Source organism: Tamandua tetradactyla, chromosome 19, assembly GCF_023851605.1.
Source record: "Tamandua tetradactyla isolate mTamTet1 chromosome 19, mTamTet1.pri, whole genome shotgun sequence".
Classification (NCBI taxonomy): domain Eukaryota; kingdom Metazoa; phylum Chordata; class Mammalia; order Pilosa; family Myrmecophagidae; genus Tamandua; species Tamandua tetradactyla.
The window spans coordinates 52,787,004-52,809,700 of NC_135345.1; the positions used below are offsets into that span (position 1 = coordinate 52,787,004).

At 38.5% G+C, this 22,697-nt stretch overlaps 1 long non-coding RNA gene across 1 annotated transcript; it reads right to left on the reverse strand.

The window, feature by feature from the left end:
• Positions 1 to 1,078: 1,078 nt before the first annotated feature.
• Positions 1,079 to 8,203, reverse strand: LOC143663620 (uncharacterized). Its single transcript, XR_013166080.1, has 3 exons — positions 7,971 to 8,203; positions 2,392 to 2,541; positions 1,079 to 1,471 (listed from the first exon to the last, which is right to left on the reverse strand). It is a non-coding gene; the product is annotated as an uncharacterized LOC143663620 (long non-coding RNA).
• Between the last annotated feature and the right edge of the window lie 14,494 nt (positions 8,204 to 22,697).

Genomic DNA, 22,697 nt, shown 5'->3' on the forward strand with positions numbered 1-22,697 from the left:
ATAATTTAAGCATATTATTTACAAATATGGAGGTAAATATTGGGAGAGCTGGCTAAAAGAAGTGAGCGCATGCCATTCTCAGGGGTTGCACGAAGTTTGGGTGATGAAATTGTATGTTTCGTTGTAAACTTTTGGTACTGCTTGAGGTTTTAAACTACATGCATGTAATCTTTTAATAATGTATAAATTAATTTTTAAAACAAAATAAATTAGGGATAGTAAAAAGTAACTTGCAGGGCCATCAGAGGTTTAGATAATGAATGAGTGGCAGTCCAGTGCCCAGCAACTATTTATTCTTATATAGTGTATATATTATACATAATTATATTTATTCTTATATAGTGTATATATTATACATAATTATATTTATTCTGCTACACCAATCCAGGGGGCAGAGAAATGTTCCCCATGAGACCCAGCACTGCCTGGCACAGAGTATGCACTCAATCAATATTTATTTATCAAATAAGTGTGTGACTGTAGGGTTTTATTTATAAAAGTCAAACTGTTTTCAACATAAAGAAACCTCCTATCAAATCTTTATTGGTTCTGGCTATGAACCAGCTAGGAAATGCCAAATCAAACAAAAGCATTTGCAGTTAGTATTTAGGAGGTATTGAAGCAAAGCCTGATTAAGACATTTGAAAAGAATGTCTTACCTACTCCCCTTCAAGTAATTGAAAAGAAAAACAATATTAAACTATGAATCATCAAATCGACACGGATACTGAAAGCTTTAAAGTTGTCCTTTACCTCCTACCTCTCCCCCTTAGTATGGACTGCACCTAGGGACTTTCTTCCAAAGAAGAAAGCACGTGATGGAACAAAGTAACTTTAGAATGGAGAACCCGGTAGACACCATCTTAATCAAGAGATCCAGGATTACATCACCAGTGATAAGTCATGTTGATATCACATACCCCTGATCTGAGGCAATGAAAGGGTGCCTCACCGTTATGGTATTCTTTCCACAAACTCATAACCCCAATGTAGTCATGAATGCTGAAGGGCATCTACAAAATACCTAACCAAAATGCCTTAAAAGTGCAAAGGAGAATGAAAAACAAGGAGAGACTTAAAAACTGTCACAGCCCGGAGGAGACTAAGAACATATACAATTAAGAGAATGTGGTATGCTGTGTCTTAGTTTTCCATGCTGCTATGACAAACACCACACAATGTATTGGCTTGTACAACAAGCATTTATTTGTTCTCAATTTCAGAGCTCGAAGTCCAGAATCAAGGCTTTGGCAGAGCCATGATTTCTTTCCAAAGTCTGTAGCATTCTAGCACTGGATTATTGTAATCCTTGGAGTTCTTTGGCTTGTCTCTCTTCCTCCCGTCACATAGCAATCTTTCTCCTTGTGCCTGCGCCTCTGGTTTCCACTGGCTTCCAGCTTCCGGTTCCTCTATATAAAGCCTCCAGTAACACGGATTAAGATCCACCATGACTCAGGTGGCCACACCTTAACTAATGATAACATTTTCAAAAGTCTTATTTATAAATGGGTCCAAACCCCCAGGAACGCAAATTAAGATGAAAGGCATACTAACAATAATTCAATCTACCACATCCTACTGGGATGATAGAACAGAGAAAGAACATTAATGGGAAAAAAAAAATTGGTAAAATCTGAACAAACTCTGGAGTTTAGTTAATAACAATGTACCAATATTGCTTTCTTGATTTTGACAATATTCCAAGGTATATACTTAACATTAAGAGAAATTGGATGAGGAATATACAGGAACTTTCTGTATTTTCTTTGTAACTTTTCTGTAAATCTAAATTATTCTAAAATTATAAGCTTTTTAAAAAGTGCTTTTTAGATTCTCTGATCACAGAATATATATATATATATATATATATATATATATATATTTTAATTGTGATTATGGGGTGGAGGCCATAATTCATTGTCCTAAGAACCAATTTATGGCTTGTTCTGCCTTTTGAATGATCCAGAATTAAGCTAAACGGATAAAGCAAAGAAAACAGATGACATGTAGCCTTAAGGGCATAAAATTTATTTAACAAAAATCACTTGCCGGCTATAAATACCATTGCTTACAAAACTCCTTGTACTTGGTAGTTTCACTTGATCATCTATGTTGTAGAAATATTGAAATATTTGATGTTGAATAACATTTTTTAATAGGTATAAACTGTCAGTATTGACTTCAGAGCAACTCTGATTAATCAAATAGGTAAAAGCATGTTTTGAAAAAAGAACTTAGCCAGAAAAAAAAAATCACTTGCAGTTACTTCCATTTTAAAATAATGCCAATTCTTTACCGTAGCTCTCTTCCACAGCACATCCTGGAACACAGCAACCGGTCAATTTCCAGGAGAACAGAGTGGGTATCATTTTTCTAGGGAAAGAGTTTGACCTGCTCAAGGAACTGAAAGAAGCCCCACGTGTCCAGAGCATGGTGAGGTGAAGCAGAAGTGCAGGAGATAAGTTGGAGAGAGAAGCAGAGGCCGGATTGTACAGAGCCTTGTCCACTTTGGTATGGAAATGTTCATTCAGCAAGATGCCACTGGAGGATGATAAAATGAGGAGAAGCATGATCTGACTTACAAATTTATAAGGTCCTTCTGCCCACTGATGTGATGCTCTGAGAAGGACCCTGGCAGATATGAATTACCTGGATTTATTCATGAGGCAACCTCAGACAAACCCAAATGGAGGAGTGTTCTATAAATCACTAGACTAGCCTGTACTCTTCAAAATTCCTCATGTCAAGAAAGACAAAGAAAGTCTGAGCTAAGGAAAGCTAGAGATAAAGAAGAACTAAGTGCAATGCCTGTCTGGTATTGGATCTTGGAAGGAAAATAAATGTTATAAAGGGCATTTGGGGAATAAGTGGTGAAATTTGAATATGGACTATAAATTAGATAATGTTAATGTATCACTATCAAATTCCCTGAATTTGATCATTATACTGTGGTTATCTAACAGAATGCCTGTGCTCTTAGAGGATACAGACTTAAGTATTTACAAGTGAAGTGTCATGATGTCTCCAGCATGTATCTGTCTCCAGCATATATTTTGCATCTTGAAGAAATATGAGCCATATATGCTGGAGACATGTATGGCATCTGGAGACATTATGACACTTCACTCCTAAATAGATAAGTATTTAGCAAAAAAATAAATTAAAAATTAAATAATAAGATGAAGCACCTAAAGCAGATATGGCAAAATATTAAAATCAGTAAATACAGATGAAAGATATAGATGTATTTATTATTATATTCTTGAAACTTTTCTGTAAGTTTGCAGTTTTTCAAAATAAAAAGACAAAGAGGGTGGGCAAAGGCAGCTCAGTGGCAGAATTCTTGTCTGCCTTGCCGGAGACCCGGGTTTGATTCCTAGAGCCTGCCCATGCGAAAAAAAAAAAAAAAAAAAGACATCTTGTTTGGCTGTGCAGTAGTCAGGTTTCTCTAGGGAAAAAGAACTGACGGAGATACCTGCAAATAAGAGAGATTTCATAAAAGTATTTCATGCAACTGTGGGGATACACGAGTCCAAGTTCCACAGGGTAAGACACAAGCTGGCAACTCTGATGAAGGTCTTCAATGAATTCCCCAAGAGAGGTTGGCTGGCTGAAGTGGGGAGACTCTTCTGACTTCTTCTTTAAAGCTTTCAACTGATTAAATTAAATGTCACTCATTGCAGGAGACACTCCCTGTACTAGTCTACCAAAGCTGCCAGAATGCAACACACCAGAGATACATTGGTTTTAATAAAAGGGGATTCCCTTAGTTAAAAACATATAGTTCTCAGAGGAAAGATAGCTAACTTTAAACCTAGGTTCTTTCTTACACAGGATGGCACAGAGTGATCTCTGCTGGCCTTCTCTCCAGGCCTCTGGGTTCCAACAACTTTCCCCGGGGTGATTCCTTTCTGCATCTCCAAAGGCCTGGGCTGAGCTGTTGAGTGCTGGCATGAGGGATGCTGAGCAGCTTGGGCTGTGCTACATTGCGTTCTCTCATTTAAGCATCCAGCCAATTAAATCAAACATCATTCATCACAGCAGGCACGCCTCTAGCTGACTGCAGATATAATCAACGACAGATGAGCTTCACATGCCATTAGCTCTTGTCCACAGCAACAGAACTAGGCACCTTCACCTGGCCAAGCTGACAACTGAATCTATGTATGACATTCCCCTTAGCTCATTGCATATATAATCAGCCATACATGCAATCAATGTAATGATCATTTAACGTCCATGTGCTGGTTTGAAAGGAAGTGTGCCCCCTAAGAAAAGCTATGTTTTAATATAAATCTCATTTCTTAAAAGTAGGCTAATCCCTATTCAATACTGTATATTTGAAACTGTGATGAGATCATCTCCCTGGTTGATGTGATTTAGTTAAGAATGGTTGTTAAACTGGATTAGCGGATGACATGTCTCCACCCATTTGAGTGGGTCTTGATTAGTTTCTGAAGTCCTATAAAAGAGGAAACATTTGGAGAGATTCAGAGAGATTCAGAGAGAGCAACACTACAAAGCAGAGTCCACCAGCCAGCGACCTTTGGAAATGAAGAAGGAAGACACCTCCCGGGGAGCTTCATGAAATAGGAAGCCAGGAGAGAAAGCTAGCAGATGACGCTGTGTTTGCCATGTGCCCTTCCAACTGAGAGAGAAGCCCTGACTGTGTTCACCATGTGCCTTCTCACTTGACAGAGAAACCCTGAACTTCAACGGCCTTCTTGAACCAAGGTATCTTTCCCTAGATGCCTTTGATTGGACATTTCTTTAGACTTGTTTTAATTGGGACATTTTCTTGGCCTTAGAACTGTAAACTAGCAACTCAATAAATTCCCCCTTTAAAAGCCATTCCATTTCTGGTATATTGCATTCCAGCAGCTAGCAAACTAGAACAGTCCACAAAATGTCCTCGCAGCAACAGATAGGCCAGTGCTTGCTTGACCAGACAACTGGACACCATCACTTTGTCAAGTTGACACATGAACCTAACTATCAATCTATCTACCACACTCCCCTTAGCTCATTGCAGATATAATCAGCCATAGATGCAATCAATGTGATGATCATTTAACGTCCACAAAATGTCCTCACAGCAACAGACAGGCCAGTGCTTGCTTGACCAGACAACTGGACACCATCACTTGGTCAAGTTGACACATGAACCTAACTATCACAGGCTGCTATACCACAAATGGATTGGAAGAAGCAAGAGAGAAGTTAGTCAAGGAAAGAAAGAAAGGTGGCATGGATTAGGGGCTGGCAATGGACATGAAAAGATGCCAGTGTGGTTGATGTATGACTCAGAGCTGAGGAATGGATGTGGGAAATGAGGGAAAGGAGGTATCTTTCTTTACACTCGTCATTGTCACAAACCTACATGTCAGCTTATTTCTGATCGGTGTATTAATATAACATTATCTTTCAACATATCGTAATAATCATTAAAATCACCATAAGCATAAATGTATAAGTATTATCACTAATGAAATTATTATAAACTACCGACTAATAACTTGCTTCCATTGATATAATTAATACTTATAAACTGCAGCTACAGGAAGGCGTCTGTGGTTCAAGAGATTTGGGACGAGACCCTGGAAACTATGTTGCTGTTGTTTAAACTTCTCAGTGGTTCTGATGCATGGTTTTGTGAACCACCGTGTTCTAGTTTGCTAGCTGCCGGAATGCAACACACCAGAGATGGATTGGCTTTTAATAAAAGGGGATTTATTTTTGTTGGTTCTTCAGAGGAAAGGCAGCTAACTTTCCACTGAGGTTCTTTCTTACGTGGAAGGCACAGGATGGTCTCTGCTGGTCTTCTTTCCAGGCCCCTGGGTTCCAACAACTTTCCCCAGGGTGACTTCTTTCTGTATCTCCAAAGGCCTGGGCTGAGCTGCAAGTGCTGAGATGAGGAATGCCGAGCTGCGTAGGCTGTGCTACGTTGCACTCTCTCATTTAAGCACCAGCCAATTAAATCAAATGTCACTCATTGCAGCACACATGCCTCCTAGCTGACTGCAGATGTAATTGGCAACAGATGAGGTTCACGTACTGTTGGCTTATGTCCGCAGCAACAAGACTAGGTATGCTCACCTGGCCAAGTTGACAACTGAATCTAACTAACACACACTGCTTTAGGCATAGTCTGAATTTGGATTCCAAACTGATTCCTGTTGCATTCTGCCTCTCTCTGGGTTTCAGAGAAACCCCACACCCACTCAGGCTAAAGCATATTTATTAATCACTGATGCAGGGACTATCTAAGAGACAAACAAGATTATTCAAGAGACGTTCAAGTCATCACAGGGGTGATGTCATTCCTTCCATTAAGAGCTTTGTTTGAAACAGTAACTTCTTAAGCTTTCTTTCCAAGTCCCCCTTCAACTTTCAGGCTTTTACATTTTATCTGAAGAATAATATAATAAGCATACATTTTTGTGGCATTTACAATTTATATCATGTGACTTTGGCACCCGTTACAAAACAGTCCCAAATCAAGAAAAAACATTTCAGCAAAAATAGATGCTTCACAATTGGACCAGTCAGAAATTCTCAACCCTGTTGAAAGGGTAACAATGAAAAAACACACATTATCAGCATTCAAGCCCTTCTTGGCTCTAGGATACTCCAGAGGAAAGAATTCCAAACACCAGATGAGGACAGACATGAAACCCTTTACAGTGTCTTCCAGCAATCTTAAAATTATGCCTCAAATTGTTGTTCTTAGATTAAGTTCCCAGTGTTAAACAAATGTGAAACTAAAAAATATCTTTTGGCATCAATATAACCAAGTAGTTTGAGGGTTCAATGTTAGCTCTTGGTCCAAAAGATTTAATGAGTCTCTCTCATTTCCCCAAGCACTTTCCCTGGACGAGATCAAAATTTGCAAGTGGATACAGTTAAACTGCTGGAGCCTGCCAGTGTAATTCCTTCCTGTCCTATGGGGAAAAGCATTTTAAGTTTAATAATACTGTTTGCGCAGAGATATACATGCAACGATATTCACAGCAAAGTTGCTCGTAAGAGCAAGCAAAACAAAGAAGAAACTAAATGTTCTTCAGATAAATTACGGAGCATCATACTATGGCATTATATGCAGTGACCTTTTTTTTAAATAATAATAAATAAAAATAATTTTTTTTTAAAAAAAAGGAAGGAAGGCGGTCTAGTGTAGAAAGATCTTCAAGGCTATTAAGTAAAATTTAAAAAGTTGTAGAATATCATTTATTATTTTTTAAAAAAATCAAAACTAAATACATATGTATACATAATTATGTATAATTATTCAGGGAATAAGTGGTAAAATTTGAATATGGACTGTAAATTAGATAATGATATTGTATCACTACCAAATTCCCCGAATTTAATCATTATTCTGTGGTTATGTAAGAGAATGTATATAAAATGTAATTATGTATACATGTATATTTACACATTCATTAATCCAAAGGAAAAGGTCTGGGAGGGCCTTCTACAAACTTTCATTGGTAGTTACCTTTGGAGAAGGGAGTACAATTGGGAGAGGCTGAAGGGGAACTTTCAGTTTTTCCTCTACTAACTTGGTATTTGTGAATTTTTAATTATATTGAATTGATTTGTGCATCATATGCATTTTTTTTAATTGCATATGAAAGTAAAATATACAAAAAACAAATGGCAAGAACACATTGTGAAAGGTTCTATTTTTAAATTATACTTTCCAAAGTAGGGATAATGAGCATGTATTACTTTAATCTAAAAAATAATACAAAAATATTTTTAAAAAGAAAAGATGAGCATGTTATTTGATTGGAACTATGTACACTCTTGATGTTTCTCTAGAACACAGCCAGTGGGGATTCCAAAATAGTTCAGAGAAGGGGTTGCCAAATTGCTAGAGATTTGAAGTGGTTGGTGCTGTTGGGGCAGTCTTCATGGATGGGCAGGAACGGAAATGGTCACCTTCAGGTCTGGCTGGCCCTACTCACTGTTCCTTTAGGTCGGAGAGGTTCCAAGAGCTGGGAGTCTGGGCCTCGGCAAGCACAGAACCCAGTGCTGTACGTGCAGGGGGGCCTGCCGCCAGCAAGGTCCTACGTCCTTTGGGAGGGGCAGCTACAGCCCTCGTGGAGGACACGCTGCCGGAATTAGACACCGGCAGCAGCACCAGCGACCAGAGACAAAATTTCTCTCAAAGCGAAGTATAGAAAAGTTCTGCCTCCAAAGCAAGAATTCTGACTTGATGATGTCAGCGTGTTCTGCTCTCTCCCATTGGCTGGCCAAAACAGCATCCATCTATGCCCGAGACCCAACTCTGCAGGCCTCATTGCCCTGAAGGAAGAAAAAAATATTAAATAGCTAACTTCAGAACCAGGCCACGGCAGAGACAGCTTACGATTTGGTGTTTCTCCAAGAGACAGCTCACACCTCCAAGGAATAAAATAATTAAGATAAATGGTGTTAGCACAATCTCACTTTTCTTTATTTCAGTTAATCCAAGTGACGAGTTATTTTTATTTTAAACATGTGCTTATTGGACGATATGTCTAGTATTATCATGTTCAGCTAGTTCAGGCCTAATAATGATTTAATAACAAGATAATAGGGTGGGCTGTGGTGGCTCAGCAGGCAGAGTTCTCGCCTGCTATGCCAGAGATGGGAATTCGATTCCCGGTGTCTGCCCGTGCAAAAAAAAAAGGTAAAACAAGATAATAACTAATACTTTCCAGAAACTTACTGTGTACCGGGCATTGTATTATGTGCTTATCTCATTTAGCCCTCATAACAACACTTAAATGGAGGTACTATTATTATAACCATTTTACAGATAAGAAAGCTGAGATTGACTAAAGTCACATAGCTGGGTAAGCGCAGAGAAAATATTCAAACCTATGTTAATTTTATATCAAAGTCTGTTCTCTTAATTACTGTGTTATTTGGGGAAAGAGCTATTCTCTCAAATGAACAAAAGCTTGGTTCTAAATTACATCACTATTTGCACTTGCAATTTGCATCAAGGAACCTGAGTGGTGATCAGAGCAAAGGGTTCCAAAGGACTCCTAGCCAATGCCTGAAATCACAGCCTCATTTTCTCATCTCTAAATGGGAGTGATTATAATAGAACTTATTTCATACAGCTGTTGCATGAGCCCAATAAAGTTACTCATGTGAAGTACTTAGGTTCGTATCTGGCACCAAGTAGTTGCTAAATAAATGTGGGATAAAAATAACTAATATTAGTAAATGTTTTGGTTTGTTAAATGCTGCTGGAATGCAATATACCAGAAATGGAACAGCTTTTAAAAAGGGAATTTATTAAGTTATAAGTTTACAGTTTTAAGGCCATAAAAATGTCTAAACTAAGGCATCTAGAAAAAAAAACCTTGACTCAAGTCCTTCACATAGAGAGATATGTAGCTGGAGCCTGCTGGTCCTTATTCCCAGTTCTATTGTTTCCAGCTTGTGATGCCAGTGGTTTCCTCTCTAAGCATCTGTGGGCCTTCACTTAGCCTCTCCAGGACACAACTCTGGATTCTGGCTTGCTTAGCATTTCATGGGAAGGCACATGGTGACATCTGGGCCCTGCATCTCCAAACATCTGTGTCTAGGCGACTGCTCTCTCTGTTGGCACTCCAAGCATCTCCAAATGTCTGCATCTCTGTCAGCTCTGAAGGAAACTCTCCAAGCATCTGAGCTTCCTCCAAAATATTTCCCTTTTAAGGACTTCAGTAAACTAATCAAGACCCACCTTGAATGGGCAGAGTCACATCTCCATCTAATCAAAAGGCCACACCCATAGTTGGGTGTGTCACATCTAATCCAAAAATGATACCCACAATTGAGTGGGTTAATCTCCATGGAACAATCTAATCAAAGGTTTCTACCCTACAATATTGAATCAGGACTAAAGGACATGCTCTTCCGGGGTACACAAGATTTTCAAACCAGCACAGTAAAAGAGGACCAACAAACCTATCAGCAACATTGGTTTACCAGTATAGCCTACAAACAACCAACAGAAAGCAGGTCCAAGCATGGGACACTGAGGAGGGAAGTCATGATGGAAGGTAATACGGCTGAGAAAATCTGGATCATGACTCCTTGGGAGATGGAGGGGGTGCGGTAGGGCAGAGGATGTGCAAATAAAAGCAACTTTAGGGCTGGCCACAGTGGCTCAGCAGGCAGAGTTCTTGTCGGCCATGCAGGCAACCCAGGTTCGATTCCTGGTGCCTGCCCATGCAAAAAAAAAAAAAAAAAAAAAAACAAGTATTAAGGGTTTCTAAAGGGAAGGGGGTGCCAAAAATCTACATCTGTGAGAATGGAAGCCCACCTACTTGATTTTGCTCAGAGCTGGCTCTAAACCCACCCTCTTTCTGTTAAGGGAGGTGGGGAGTGGAAGGAAGGGGCAGAAATCCAGGGTCTGAGACATAACCTGCTGGGGTCTTTACTCTCTTCCTCAATCTTCCCACCAACAGTGTTATCTTAGTGAAATTGAGTTAAAAATGAACCCAACACTATTGAAGTGGGAAATGAGCCATGAAAGAGTAGGTTGAAAGGCTGAAAGATGTTCAAGTAAGGAAATAAAAGCAGCCTTACCTCTTCATACCAGGTTGATGGTTTTCAAATTGTGTTACACAGAACACTGCTTCAGAGGTTCCCCAAATGTTTTTATTAGAGTTTCATTTGTAAACATAAATCTTAGTTTAACAATCAACAGACATACCCACGTGTGTCATAAATCAAATTTTAACTCATTGGAGACCTTAAGTGACATAACTTGGAAGGTTAGCTTAATTTTTATGATGATGTAAAAATAAAAAGTTATCCCACTATCTGCTTTATTGGAAAGAATCTTGGATTACAAAGAAGCTTTTTTTTTTAATTAAAAATTTAAAAAAACGTTCTCATTTGCAACCCATCTGTGTGAATTTTGATTTTCTTAATTCTATGTAAGCAAAACAAAATTCAGATACAAACTGGCTTCTGAGGCTAATAAAAGATAGCTACCGGCCTCAATAATCCTTGATTTCAGTTTCATGTTCATCAAATGGCCTCGTTATCTCATTAACTTTATAAAAAACGACTTATAAATCTTATAAAATGCCACTAAATAACATATATACACCCATTGAAGTTCTACAGAAGATTGTATTTTCTTAAAAAGGTTGTGCTACTAAAAAGAAAGTTTGAAAATCGCAGCCAGAGCTGGTGTTATGGTCAGATTTCACAAATAAGATCCTTTGGTCTCTGCTTCAGTCCCACCAACAGCTGAGCCAAAATGCAAACTTGCATTCCTCCCTGCTGCTGGGGTCTACCATACCTGCTTCAATGCCAGGGTGACCCCCACCAAGTCCCTCCTTTCCTGCTCAAGGTAACACTGCTCAAAAACTAATACAAACAAGACCTCAGGGCTTCCGTTTCCTTAGCTCAACTTTGGAAAGTCTGGATTATTATCTAGGCAATCTCTGGCTCAGACCTTCTTTGATTTAATCCATTGATCAGGAAAACCTGCTAGTGACATGCCATGAGGGAAAAACCCAACAGGAAAGGGTCGAGACAAATAGAAACATTGAGCTTAGCTCCATTCCCTTTGGAAAAATTCCGGAAAAGTAAGGGATAAATGGAAAGATGAAAACCTGGAAGAGAGAGCACATGAAACAGCCTTGAACTGATAAGGCCCTTCCTGTAGAGGTTTTGCTCATGCATAAATTTACATAAGACCACATCCCATGTTAGCTATATTTTATGTAGCATTAGTTATAAAGTGCTATTGCTTTCATTACAATTTTCCAAATAAATGCGGTCATCCCCCCAAAACTGCAGCTTCAGTTTCATCATATTTCATATTATTTAGCCATTTAAACAAGCTAAACCCTTTCAACATCAATAAAATTTCTACATCCCCAAAAATATTTCTGCCTTTAGGTTAACTACATTATTTCAAGTTAGAGTAATGACAATATAACTAGATAGCCCCTTAGAGCTGGTTGTCAATTTGAACTGAACCAACACCTCATATATTTTTCCTGTATCTATTTAGAGATCCTGAATAGCTGGAGGTTTGTTAGTTTGGTAATTTTCCAGTACTACCTGAAAATTCTATCAGTCTAAAATAAGATCAGCCAGAGTTAATAACTGTTGAAAGTGAGCCATGGGTTCACAGAGGTTCAGTATTCTATTCTAATTTTGTACACGTTTGAAATTTTCCATAATAAAAAGTTTTAAAATGATAGACTCCCTTAAATCTATTTTTAAATAAATTCTATCAGTCAGCTTCATCCAAATCTTAGCATGGCAGAAATGACTAACCGTCCGTGCCTACAGAGAAGAATGCATCATTTCTTCCTGTTCCCTTCTGCTTTGCTTTGCAAGTTTTCTTCATTGAATATCCTTCTCATACTGCCATCACTCATTTTACTCACAGCTCCTGTTCTTAGAAGGTCACGTCACTATAGTCTACTCTTTCTTCCTTTCTTTCTCTTTTCTTTCTCTTTCCTCACTCCCTTTCTCCCTCCCTCCATTCCTCTCTCTCTCTCTTTCTCTCTCTTTTTTCCTCTCTCTCTCACTCTTTTTAGAGCAGCACAGTAATTTTGGGCTTGGTTAGTACTATACGGAGAACTTAAGGGGGAAATTACAAAATGACACTTACACCAACGCCCGTACTCATTTCATATAGTTATTACAATTAAGGATAATTAATTTTTGTGTGACTTCTCTTCAGAACATAAATCAAAGCCATAACTTGAACTTGAGGTGTACACACAATACATACACAATCGTATGCAAAACACTTTTCATGAGTAACATTACACTTTAAAATATTAAAAACTAAGTATCTGTGCTGATTCGTGTTTTGACTAAATGGAACAAGAAGAGATCAACATTCAACTAGGGAGGTTTACACAGATAATAAAGCTCTTAAAGTTAACAGTATCTTCCTCTCCCTACACAATGTCCTGAGAGGGTTCACTGTGAGAAAAATGTCAGTCACAGCTTTAGGACCTTACTTTGGAAGGAACTAATAAGGAAGCAGACTGGAAGGTAAGACTTCACCTTTTTTTTCAAATAAGTGGTCTTAATTTTTCTGCTTATAGAAAATGTTTAAATCAGTTATAAATATATCTAGACCATTACTTTTTGCCCCTTTCAGGAAAAGTCCAGCACTTGTTTATTAAAAGCTATGAGAAGGGGGCAGGCCATGGTGGCTCAGCAGGATAGAGTTCTTGCCTGCCAACCCAGAGACCTGGGTTCGATTCCCAGTACCTGCCCATGCAAAAAAAAAAAAAAAAAAAAAAAAAGTCTACGACAAGAGCAGACTTCCAGGAAGATGGCCAAATAGACTAGCTAGAGCTTAGCCCTGCTCCATGGAAAAGATAGAGAAGGGACAGAAGGGCGACTGAGGTGGCAATTCTGAAGTGCAGCTGACCAAGGAGAGCCTTTGAGACCACATGTGGCAGTCCTGGTTGCAGAGGCCAAGGAACTGAGAGGCAGAAAGCTGGAGCCTGGCCCAGAGGCCCAGAAGCCTAGAGCCACGAAGCCCACAGGAGTGCACGATGGGAACAAGGGACTAGGAAGTAAGCCAGGCTGTTTTCCTTGTGCGTACTACCCTCACCAGTGCAGCCCAGTGACCTGCAACTCACCCCACACCCCATGCACCCAAACCCTGTCATCCACTCCCATTCCCTGCACTCCAGGTGCCTCTACCCCACCAGCCCCAAATGCATGTACCTGCCCCACCCCCCCATCCCAAGTGCAGCCCAACCTACCTCTCCTGCACCCCTCCTGAGCACTACCTCCCCCTCCCTGTCCCCTGTAAGCTGTTGCTGGCACATAAAGGCTGCAGGCACTAGCTGTGGGCACTAACCTCCATATCCAGGCTATGCCCCCCACCCCCGCCTCCCACCTACCCATAGTGTCACACAGCCTCACTCCAGTCCGCCTGAGCTCTGTGTATCTGTTTATGGCACTCCCAGGGCCACACATGTGCAGGGGCCCCCAATCATGTCATTCAGCTCTGGGAACTGCACTTTATAAAAGTCCTAGGACCGTGCATGTGCACAGCCCTCAGCCTCACTTTCCAGCTCTGAGAAAGTGCCAACCTGCGCAGCCGGGTTATATGTGCCCCCATCCATGATGGCATAATGCCGACCTGCTGCCACAGCTCTACACATTCGCACAAACGGCCCCATGCCTTAGACCAGCATACACCAGGGCTATGCCCCCAGACTGGTGCACCTGCACAGCTACATCCTCGTTGGCCACTGGGCACCCACGTTCACAAGCATCAATGTAGCATCCCCAACCTGCACCTATACCTGACCTGAAACAAATTACTGCACTGAGTGCCCACCCCATGCCCTGCTCCCTGCTGCACAACCATCCCACAAACACAAGGCCTTAGACTACTGAAAGAAATCAACTCCAAGAGTAAATCAATCAAGATATTTACATGCCACAAGACAACAAATCATTAAGCATATCACAATGCAGACAGATACAGCCCTGCCTAATGACCAGATTAAAACACCAGAGGAGACGCAGACATTGGAACAACTAATCAAAGATGTTCATACAACTCTACTTAGTAAAATAAGTGGGATAGCCAATGACATAAAAGGAGATCAAGAAGACAGTAGAAGAGTGTAAAGAGGAATTTGAAAGAATAAATAGAAAAGTAGTGGAAATCACAGAGATTAAAGATCCTGTTGACCCAATCAAAAACATACTAGAGGCACACAACACCAGAGTTGAAGAGACAGAAGAAAAGATAAGCGATATAGAGGACAGGATAATTGACTTCAAAGACTCAAAACAGCAAATGGCAAAAAAGATGGAAAAAATTGAATGGGAACTCAGGGAAACAATAGACAAAACAAAGCACGCAATATAGGAATCATTGGTGTCCCAGAAGGAGGAGAGAGGAGTAAAGGGCTAGGAAGGGTAGTTGAGGATATACTGGGGGAAAACTTCCCAGCCCTCATAAAGGACATAAATATACAAGTCAAAGAAGCCCAAAGAACTCCAAACAGAATAAATCCAAATAGGCCTTCCCCAAGGCACATACTAATCAGTCTGTCAAAATCAACATTTGACAGAGAAGCAGAAAATCCTGAAAGTGGCAAGAGAAAAATAATCTACTACATACAAGGGAACTCAAATAAGACTGAGCTCAGACTACTCAACTAGCACCCTGGAGATGAGAAGCTGTGGCATGATATAGTCAAGATCCTGACAGGGAAAGGCTTCAAGCCAAGAATTCTGTACCCAGCCAAATTGTCCTTCAAAATTGAGGGGGGGGATTAAAGTTTTCATGGACAGAGAAGTCCTGAAACAATTTGTCAACAAGAGGCCAGTCCTACAAGAAATACTAAAAGGAGTTCTGCTGGCTGAAAAAAAGAGACAGGGGAGGGAGGTCTGGAAGAGGGCACAGAATTAAAGAGTACCATTATGGGCAATTTAAAGAATACAAAGAGAAAGAGGGAAAAGAATACATAGATCTGACAAATAAAATTTAAAAAAAATAAGATTGTGGAATCAAGAAATGCATTTTTAGTAATAACTTTGAATGTTAACAGAATAAACTTACCAATTAAAAGGTACAGATTGGCAGAATAGATTAAGAAACATAATTCAGCTATACGCTGCTTATAAGAGACTCATCTTAGACACAAGGATACAAATAGATTGAAAGTGAAAGGATGGAAAAAGATTTTCCATGCAAACTGTAACCATAACAAAGCAGGAGTAGCTATACTAATATCAGACAAAATAGACTTTAAATGTAAAGACATCATAAGAGACGAAGAAGGACACTATATACCAATTAAAGGGTCAATTCACCAAGAAGATATAATAATCATAAATGTTTATGCTCCCAGTCAAGAAGCTCCAAAGTACATGAGACAGACAAATTGGCAAAACTGAAGGGAGTGATAGATGTTTCAACAATAATAGTAGGAGACATCAATACGCCACTCTCCTCTATAGATAGAACAACAAGACAGAAGATCAACAAGGAAATAAAGAAGTTAAATAACTTGATAATGAATTAGACCTAACAGACATATATAAGTCATTCCACCCCAAAGCATAAGATTATACATTCTCCTCTATCCCTCATGGAACATTCTCCAGGGTAGATTAATAACTAGGGCACAAAACAGGTCTTTATAAATTTTAAAATATTCAAATAATTCAGAGCACTTTCTCTGATCACAATGGGATGAAGCTGGATCTCAATAACCACTAAAGAATGAGAACATTCACAAATATATGTAGATTAAATAACACACTCTGAAACAACCAGTGGGTCAAAGAAGAAATTGCTAGAGAAATCAGTAGTTATCTGGAGATGAACAAAAATGAGAATACAACTTATCAGAACTTATGGGATGTGGCAAAGACTGTGCTGAGAGGGAAATTTATTGTCCTAAACACCTATATTAAAAAAATAAGAAAGAGCAAAAATTGAGAATTTAACAGCAAATCTGGAGGAACTTGAGAAAGAACAGCAAACTAACCCCAAAGCAAATAGAAGAGAAACAACAAAGATTAAAGCAGAGATAAATGAATAGAACAAAAGAACAATTGAAAGAATCAATAAAACCAAAAGTTAGTTCTTTGAGAAAATCAATAAAATTGATGGGCCACTAGCAAGCCTGACAAAGAAAAAAAGAGAAAGGATGCAAATAAGCAAAATCAGAAATGAGAAAGAGTGTGTTATCACAGACCCTGAAGAAATAAAAGAAATCATAAGAGGATACTATGAACAACTATATGCCAACAAACTAGATAACTTAAATGAAATGGACAAATTCCTGGAGAAACACAAACAAGCTACACTGACTCAAGAAGAAATAGAAGATCTCAACAAATCAATCACAAGTAAAGAGATTCAATCAGTCATCAAAAATCTTCCTACAAAGAAAAACCCAGGGCCAGATGGCTTCACAGGGGAATTTTATCAAATATTCCCTAAAGAACTAATGACCAATCTTGCTCAAACTTTTCAAAAAAATTGAGGAAAAAGGAACTCTACCTAACTTATTTTATGAAGCTAATATTTTAATATCAAAGCTGGGTAAAGATGCTATAAGAAAGGAAAACTATAGGCCAATATCCCTAATGAACATAGATGCAAAAATTCTCAATAAAACATTAGCAAATTGAATCCAACAGCACATTAAAAGAATTATACACCATGGCCAAGTGGGGTTTATAGCAGGAATGCAAGAATGGTTCAACAGAAGAAAATTAATGTAATACAGCACATTAATAAATCGAAAGGGAAAAATCACATGATCATCTCGATTGCTGCTGAAAAAGCATTCGACAAAATTCAGCATCCTTTTCTGATAAAAACACTCCAAAAGATATCCCTCAATATGATAAAGGGAATATATGAAAAACCAATAGCTAGCATCGTATTCAATGGAGAAAGACTGAAAGATTTTCCCCTAAATCAGGTACAAGACAAGGATGCCCACTGTCACCACTGTTATTCAACATTGTGCTAGAAGTTCTAGCTAGAGCAATCAGGGAGGAGAAAGAAATAAAAGGCATCCAAATTGGAAAGGAAGAAGAAAAACTATCATTATTTGCAGATGATATGATACTATACTTGGAAGATCCTGAGAAATCTACAGCAAAGTTACTTGAGCTAATAAACAAATTCAGCAAAGTGTCAGGATATAAAATTAAAGTGTGAAAATCAGTAACATTTCTATACACAAGCAATGAGCTAGCTGAGTCAGTTAAGGAAAAAATTCCATTCAAAATAGGAACTAAAAGAATCAAATACTTAGGAATGAACTTAACTAGGAATGTAAAGGACTTGTACACAGAAAGCTACATAACATTGCTAAAAGAAATCAAAGGAAATCTGAATAGGTGGAAAGATATTCCCTGCTCATGGATAAGAAGGCTAAATAGAGTTAAGATGTCAATTCTTCCCAAACTGATCTACAGGTTCAACACAGTACCAATCAAAATTCTAACAACCTACTTTGAAGATTTGGAAAAGCTAACTACCAAATTCATCTGGAAGGGAAAGAGACTCCAAATAGCTAAAGGCATCCTAAAAAAGAACAAAGTGGGAGGATTAACACTCCCTGACTTTAACACCTATTATAAAGCCACAATGGTCAAAATAGCATGGTACTGGCACAAAGACAGAAGCATTAACCAATGGAATCAAATTGAGAGTGCAGAAATAGACCACCAAATTATGGTCAACTGATTTTTGACAAGGCCCCATATCCTCTGAACTTGGACAAAATAGTCTTTTCAATAACTAGGCATGGAAGAACTGGAAATCAATAGCCAAGAGAATGAAAGAGGACCCCTATTTTATACCCTACACAAAAATTAACTCAAAGTGTATCAAACACCTAAATATAAGAACTAACACCATAAAGGTTCTAGAAGAAAATGTAGGGAAACATTTTCAAGACCTAGTAGTAGGAGGTAGCGTCCTAAACTTTATACCCAAAGCACATGCAACAAAAGAAAAAATAGATAAATGGGAACTCCTCAGAATCAAATGCTTCTTCACTTCAAAAGACTTAGTCAAAAAGAGAAAATATTTGGAAATCACATCAGACAAAGGTTTGATTTCCTGTATATACAAAGAAGGAAACTATAAATGTTGGAGAGGATGTGGAGAAACTGGAACACTTACGCACTGTTGGTGGAAATGTACGATGGTGCAGCCGCTATGGAAGACTGTTTGGCGGTTCCTTAGGAAACTAAATATCAAGTTGCCCTATGACCCAGCAATAGCACTACTTGGTATATACCCAGAAGAACTGAAAGCAATGACACAAACAGACATTTACACACCGATGTTCATAGCAGCATTATTCACAATCGACAAAAGACGGAAAGAAACCAAATGCACATCAACAGATGAGTGGATCAACAAAATGTGGTATATACATGCAATGGAATATTATGCAACAGTAAGACAAAAGGATGTCCTGAAGCACATGAGAAGATGGGTGAGCCTTGAGGACATAATGCTGAGTGAAATTAGCCAGACACAAAAAGATAGATACAGTATTATTCCACTTTTATGGCCAGCATAAAGGTATAATCAGAGGCTTATAATACAGAATACAGGGGACTTAGAGATACATGGAAGCTAGAGATGGGTGAACCATTACTTAACGAGGCTGAACTCCAATGTAAGGGAATAGATAGGAGCAAAGGTGATTCTCTAGTGAGTCTAAAAGGAATATTACCATATTGAAGTTGAACAAGATTGAAAGGGGTTGTATAGACCTATGTGTCCCACTGATTCACACTAGGAATATGAATTAGTTCTCATAAGAATTACTTTAAAGATATGATTCTTGTATAAAGAGTGTTTAAGTCCAGGGTGCAGGGGAAAAACTGCTTTTGCATGCTATGTGCTATGTTCGAAAGGAAATCATCAGCAATACCCAGCAACAGCAAAGGTAAATAATGAGGAGAGGGGCAAGAATTAAGAGGTTTAGATATCCTATTTGGCGAGGGTGTGCTTATTGGTTTTCTTTCTCTTGGGAACAATGAAATTATCTAAAATTGAGAATGTTGATGGGCTGTGGACTTTGGGCCCTCTACATGATACCTGATGAATGCAGGTGGCCGAAGGAGGTACTGACAGAGAAGTAGATTGGCAAACGAAGGTGTATACTTATAAATGAAGGTTGTGCTGCTACAAAAAAGGAACATTGTTGTGAGGCATGCAACGAAATGAATGAACATGTGGGACATTTGGTGAGACAAAATAAGCCAGAAACAAACGAACAACAATGGTATGGTCTCCTTTAGAAAATGCTTATAAGAAAACAGGGGCCTAGACTATAAGCTTTTAGAGCAGACACATTAAGTCTGCAGTGGTGATTATTATTTCTGGATTTTGAGAGGCTGTTTTATACATTTAACCTGATATTTAGAGATAAGAATGAAGCCTAACAGGTTGGGGTTAAGGTAATTCAGAACATAGGGGTAAGGAAGACAGTGTCTGTATTTTAGAACCACACATACTCTTTGAGAACAATGGAAGAAAGATTTATTTGATCTGGAACTGAAATTTTCTGTAGTGCATAATCTAATTCAACCTATCTGTATAGCTCATTTGAACAACTGAAACACAGGGAGCACAGAATAAGAAAGAGGTCCTTTAATCCTGTATTGATTATTGTACTGCCTGGAAACATCCTAGAGTATATTAAGCAGATAATCAAAAAGTATTGGCAAAGTCCCCTGAGGGATGGGAGAAAGAATACGGAACTATTAAACCTTACTATCAGGGAATCCCCTGATACCGTTCAAACTTTAGGGACACCCAAATCAATAGGCCATGTCCTCGATCAGGAGGTTTACTCTTGTGAAGCTTATGTAGGTAGCGGAGAAGCTTAGACTACCTATAGGCATGCCTAAGAGTTATTTCTGGAGGACCTCTGTTCTTGCTCAGATGTGGCCTCAGTCTTTCTAAACCCAACTCTGCAAGTGAAATCATTGCCCTTCCCTCTATGTGTGACATGACATCCAGCGGTGAAAGTCTCCCTGGTGTTGTGGGAGATGATTCCCAGGGATGAATCCAGACCTGGCACCATAGGATCAACAATTCCATTCTGACCAAAGTGAGGGAAAGAAGTATAATTAATAAAAGTATCAGGGGAGAGAGAGTTCAGATAGAGTCGAGAGGCTACTCTGGAGGTTGCTCTTATGCAAGCTTCAGTTAGACCTTGCTACCTATCATAACCTGCCAACCCCCAACTAGGACCATTCCAGCCAATCCTAAGGAACACCTAGGGCAATATATAAGATTCCACAAGGGTTCCAGGCACTAGAAACCTACAACCTCCAATGGGTCCCTAGTCCAGATAAGTCCTGAAACCTAGCCCAGCCTCTCCAGAACATCAGATAGTTCCATCTCCCAACCCCATAATAGTGACAGACCCTTCCAATATCAAAAATTTTTAGAATTGCCATAGCCCAAACACCCCTAAAGAGAGGGATGGAAAGATCAAAGGTGATGGTGGAGTTATACAGAGAAGATAGGATTTAACAAATGAATATAAATGCTGAATCATTAAATTGATAGATCTCTTTTAGTCTCCAGTATTTTAGAGCAGCTAGAAATAAAAACCTAAAATTGTTAATTTGTAACCCATATCAAACTCTGAGATATGTTCTACAACTAATTGTGGTGCTGTGCTTTGAAATTTATAACTATTTTGTATATATGTTATTTTTCACAAAAAAAGAAGGAAAAAAAAGTAGATTGTGATGATAAAAAAAAATTTAAGCCTCCTATATTATGGAGCAGCTAGAAGGAAAAATATGAGAGGATTGTATGGTAGCCCATGACAAACTCTGGGATGTATCCTGTAACTACTTGTGGAAGAGTGCTTTGAAAACTATTGCTTTTTTATTTCTTTCCTTTGTATATATGGTATACTGTACAACAAAAAAGTTTTTTTTAAAAAAAGGCTACAGATCACAGAAACAGCCAAATTGTCACTTGCACTGATTTGTTCTAATACTTTTCTAAAAGTATATGTGCTCAGCTATAGGTCAGAACTCCATTGTAACAAGAAAAAACTTTAAAAGAGAGGGAGAACAAATATATAAATTATATTTTATCTGTTTTAATGAACAACTCTGGTAAATGTGTAACAGTAAATCACAACAAAACCTCTGCTATGGTTAATTAATATAAAACAACTATTTAATGTTTTATTTCTGAAAGCAGCTTCATTTAAAAATCCTCATAAAAATTAGAGCTTAGAGTGTAAGCTTTAACTATTATTATTAAATTCTGAGGTGCTTTACTCTTTGTATAGCCTAGTAGTTCCATGGAACTTTAAGTGTCTGTATGACACCTGAAAATCAGATTTGGTTCTCCAGCTCTGAAAGTCAGCATGGGTCCACTTAGTAACAGTTTAAAACAAAACTGAAAGAGATCAAACTCCAATTAAAAATGTGATGAAACTGACATTGTTAAAACTAAGGTAAATCAATATACAAGGCAAAGAAAATATTGCCTATATTTTAAAGCTTTAACATTTGTATGAGACAAAAAGAAAAATGTTTTTGTCCAAAATTGACACTATCTAATTTAATCTGTCTAGTTAGTTAAACAACCTAATTCAGTTTTATTTGATACAGAACCTGGAATAAGGAACAAAATCTTAATGTTTTCTACAAGTTAATGTTACACAATGATGCATTTCAGGGTATTTTGGACAGAAAATTAAAAAGTATTTGCAAAGTCCCTTGAGGGACAGGGAAAAATAGAACTATTAAGATTCCCCACCTGGGGAATTCCTGACATTTTCTTAAGCAAGAGGGGGTCCCAATTTAATAAGCCAAGGCCTCAATTTTGAGGCTTGCCCTTATAGAATTTTTTCTATAATAGTAAACTGAACATACTTGGGATTGGTGTCTAAGAGCCATTTCCAGAAAATCTCTGCTGTTACTCAAATGGGGTCTCTCTCTAAGCCAAACTCTGAGCTTCCCCGCAACATGGGACATAATTTCCAGGGGTGTAAGCCTGGCCCTGGCATCATGAGACATAAGATCCAAGGATGAACATGGCCATGGGTCAACTTAGCAATGGTTTAAAAAAAAAAAACTGAAAGAAATCAAATTTCAATTAAAAATGTGATGAAACTGATCTGGATTAGTTGACTGAAAAGAGGTAAAGAAATAGAGTTTCAATGGCTAAG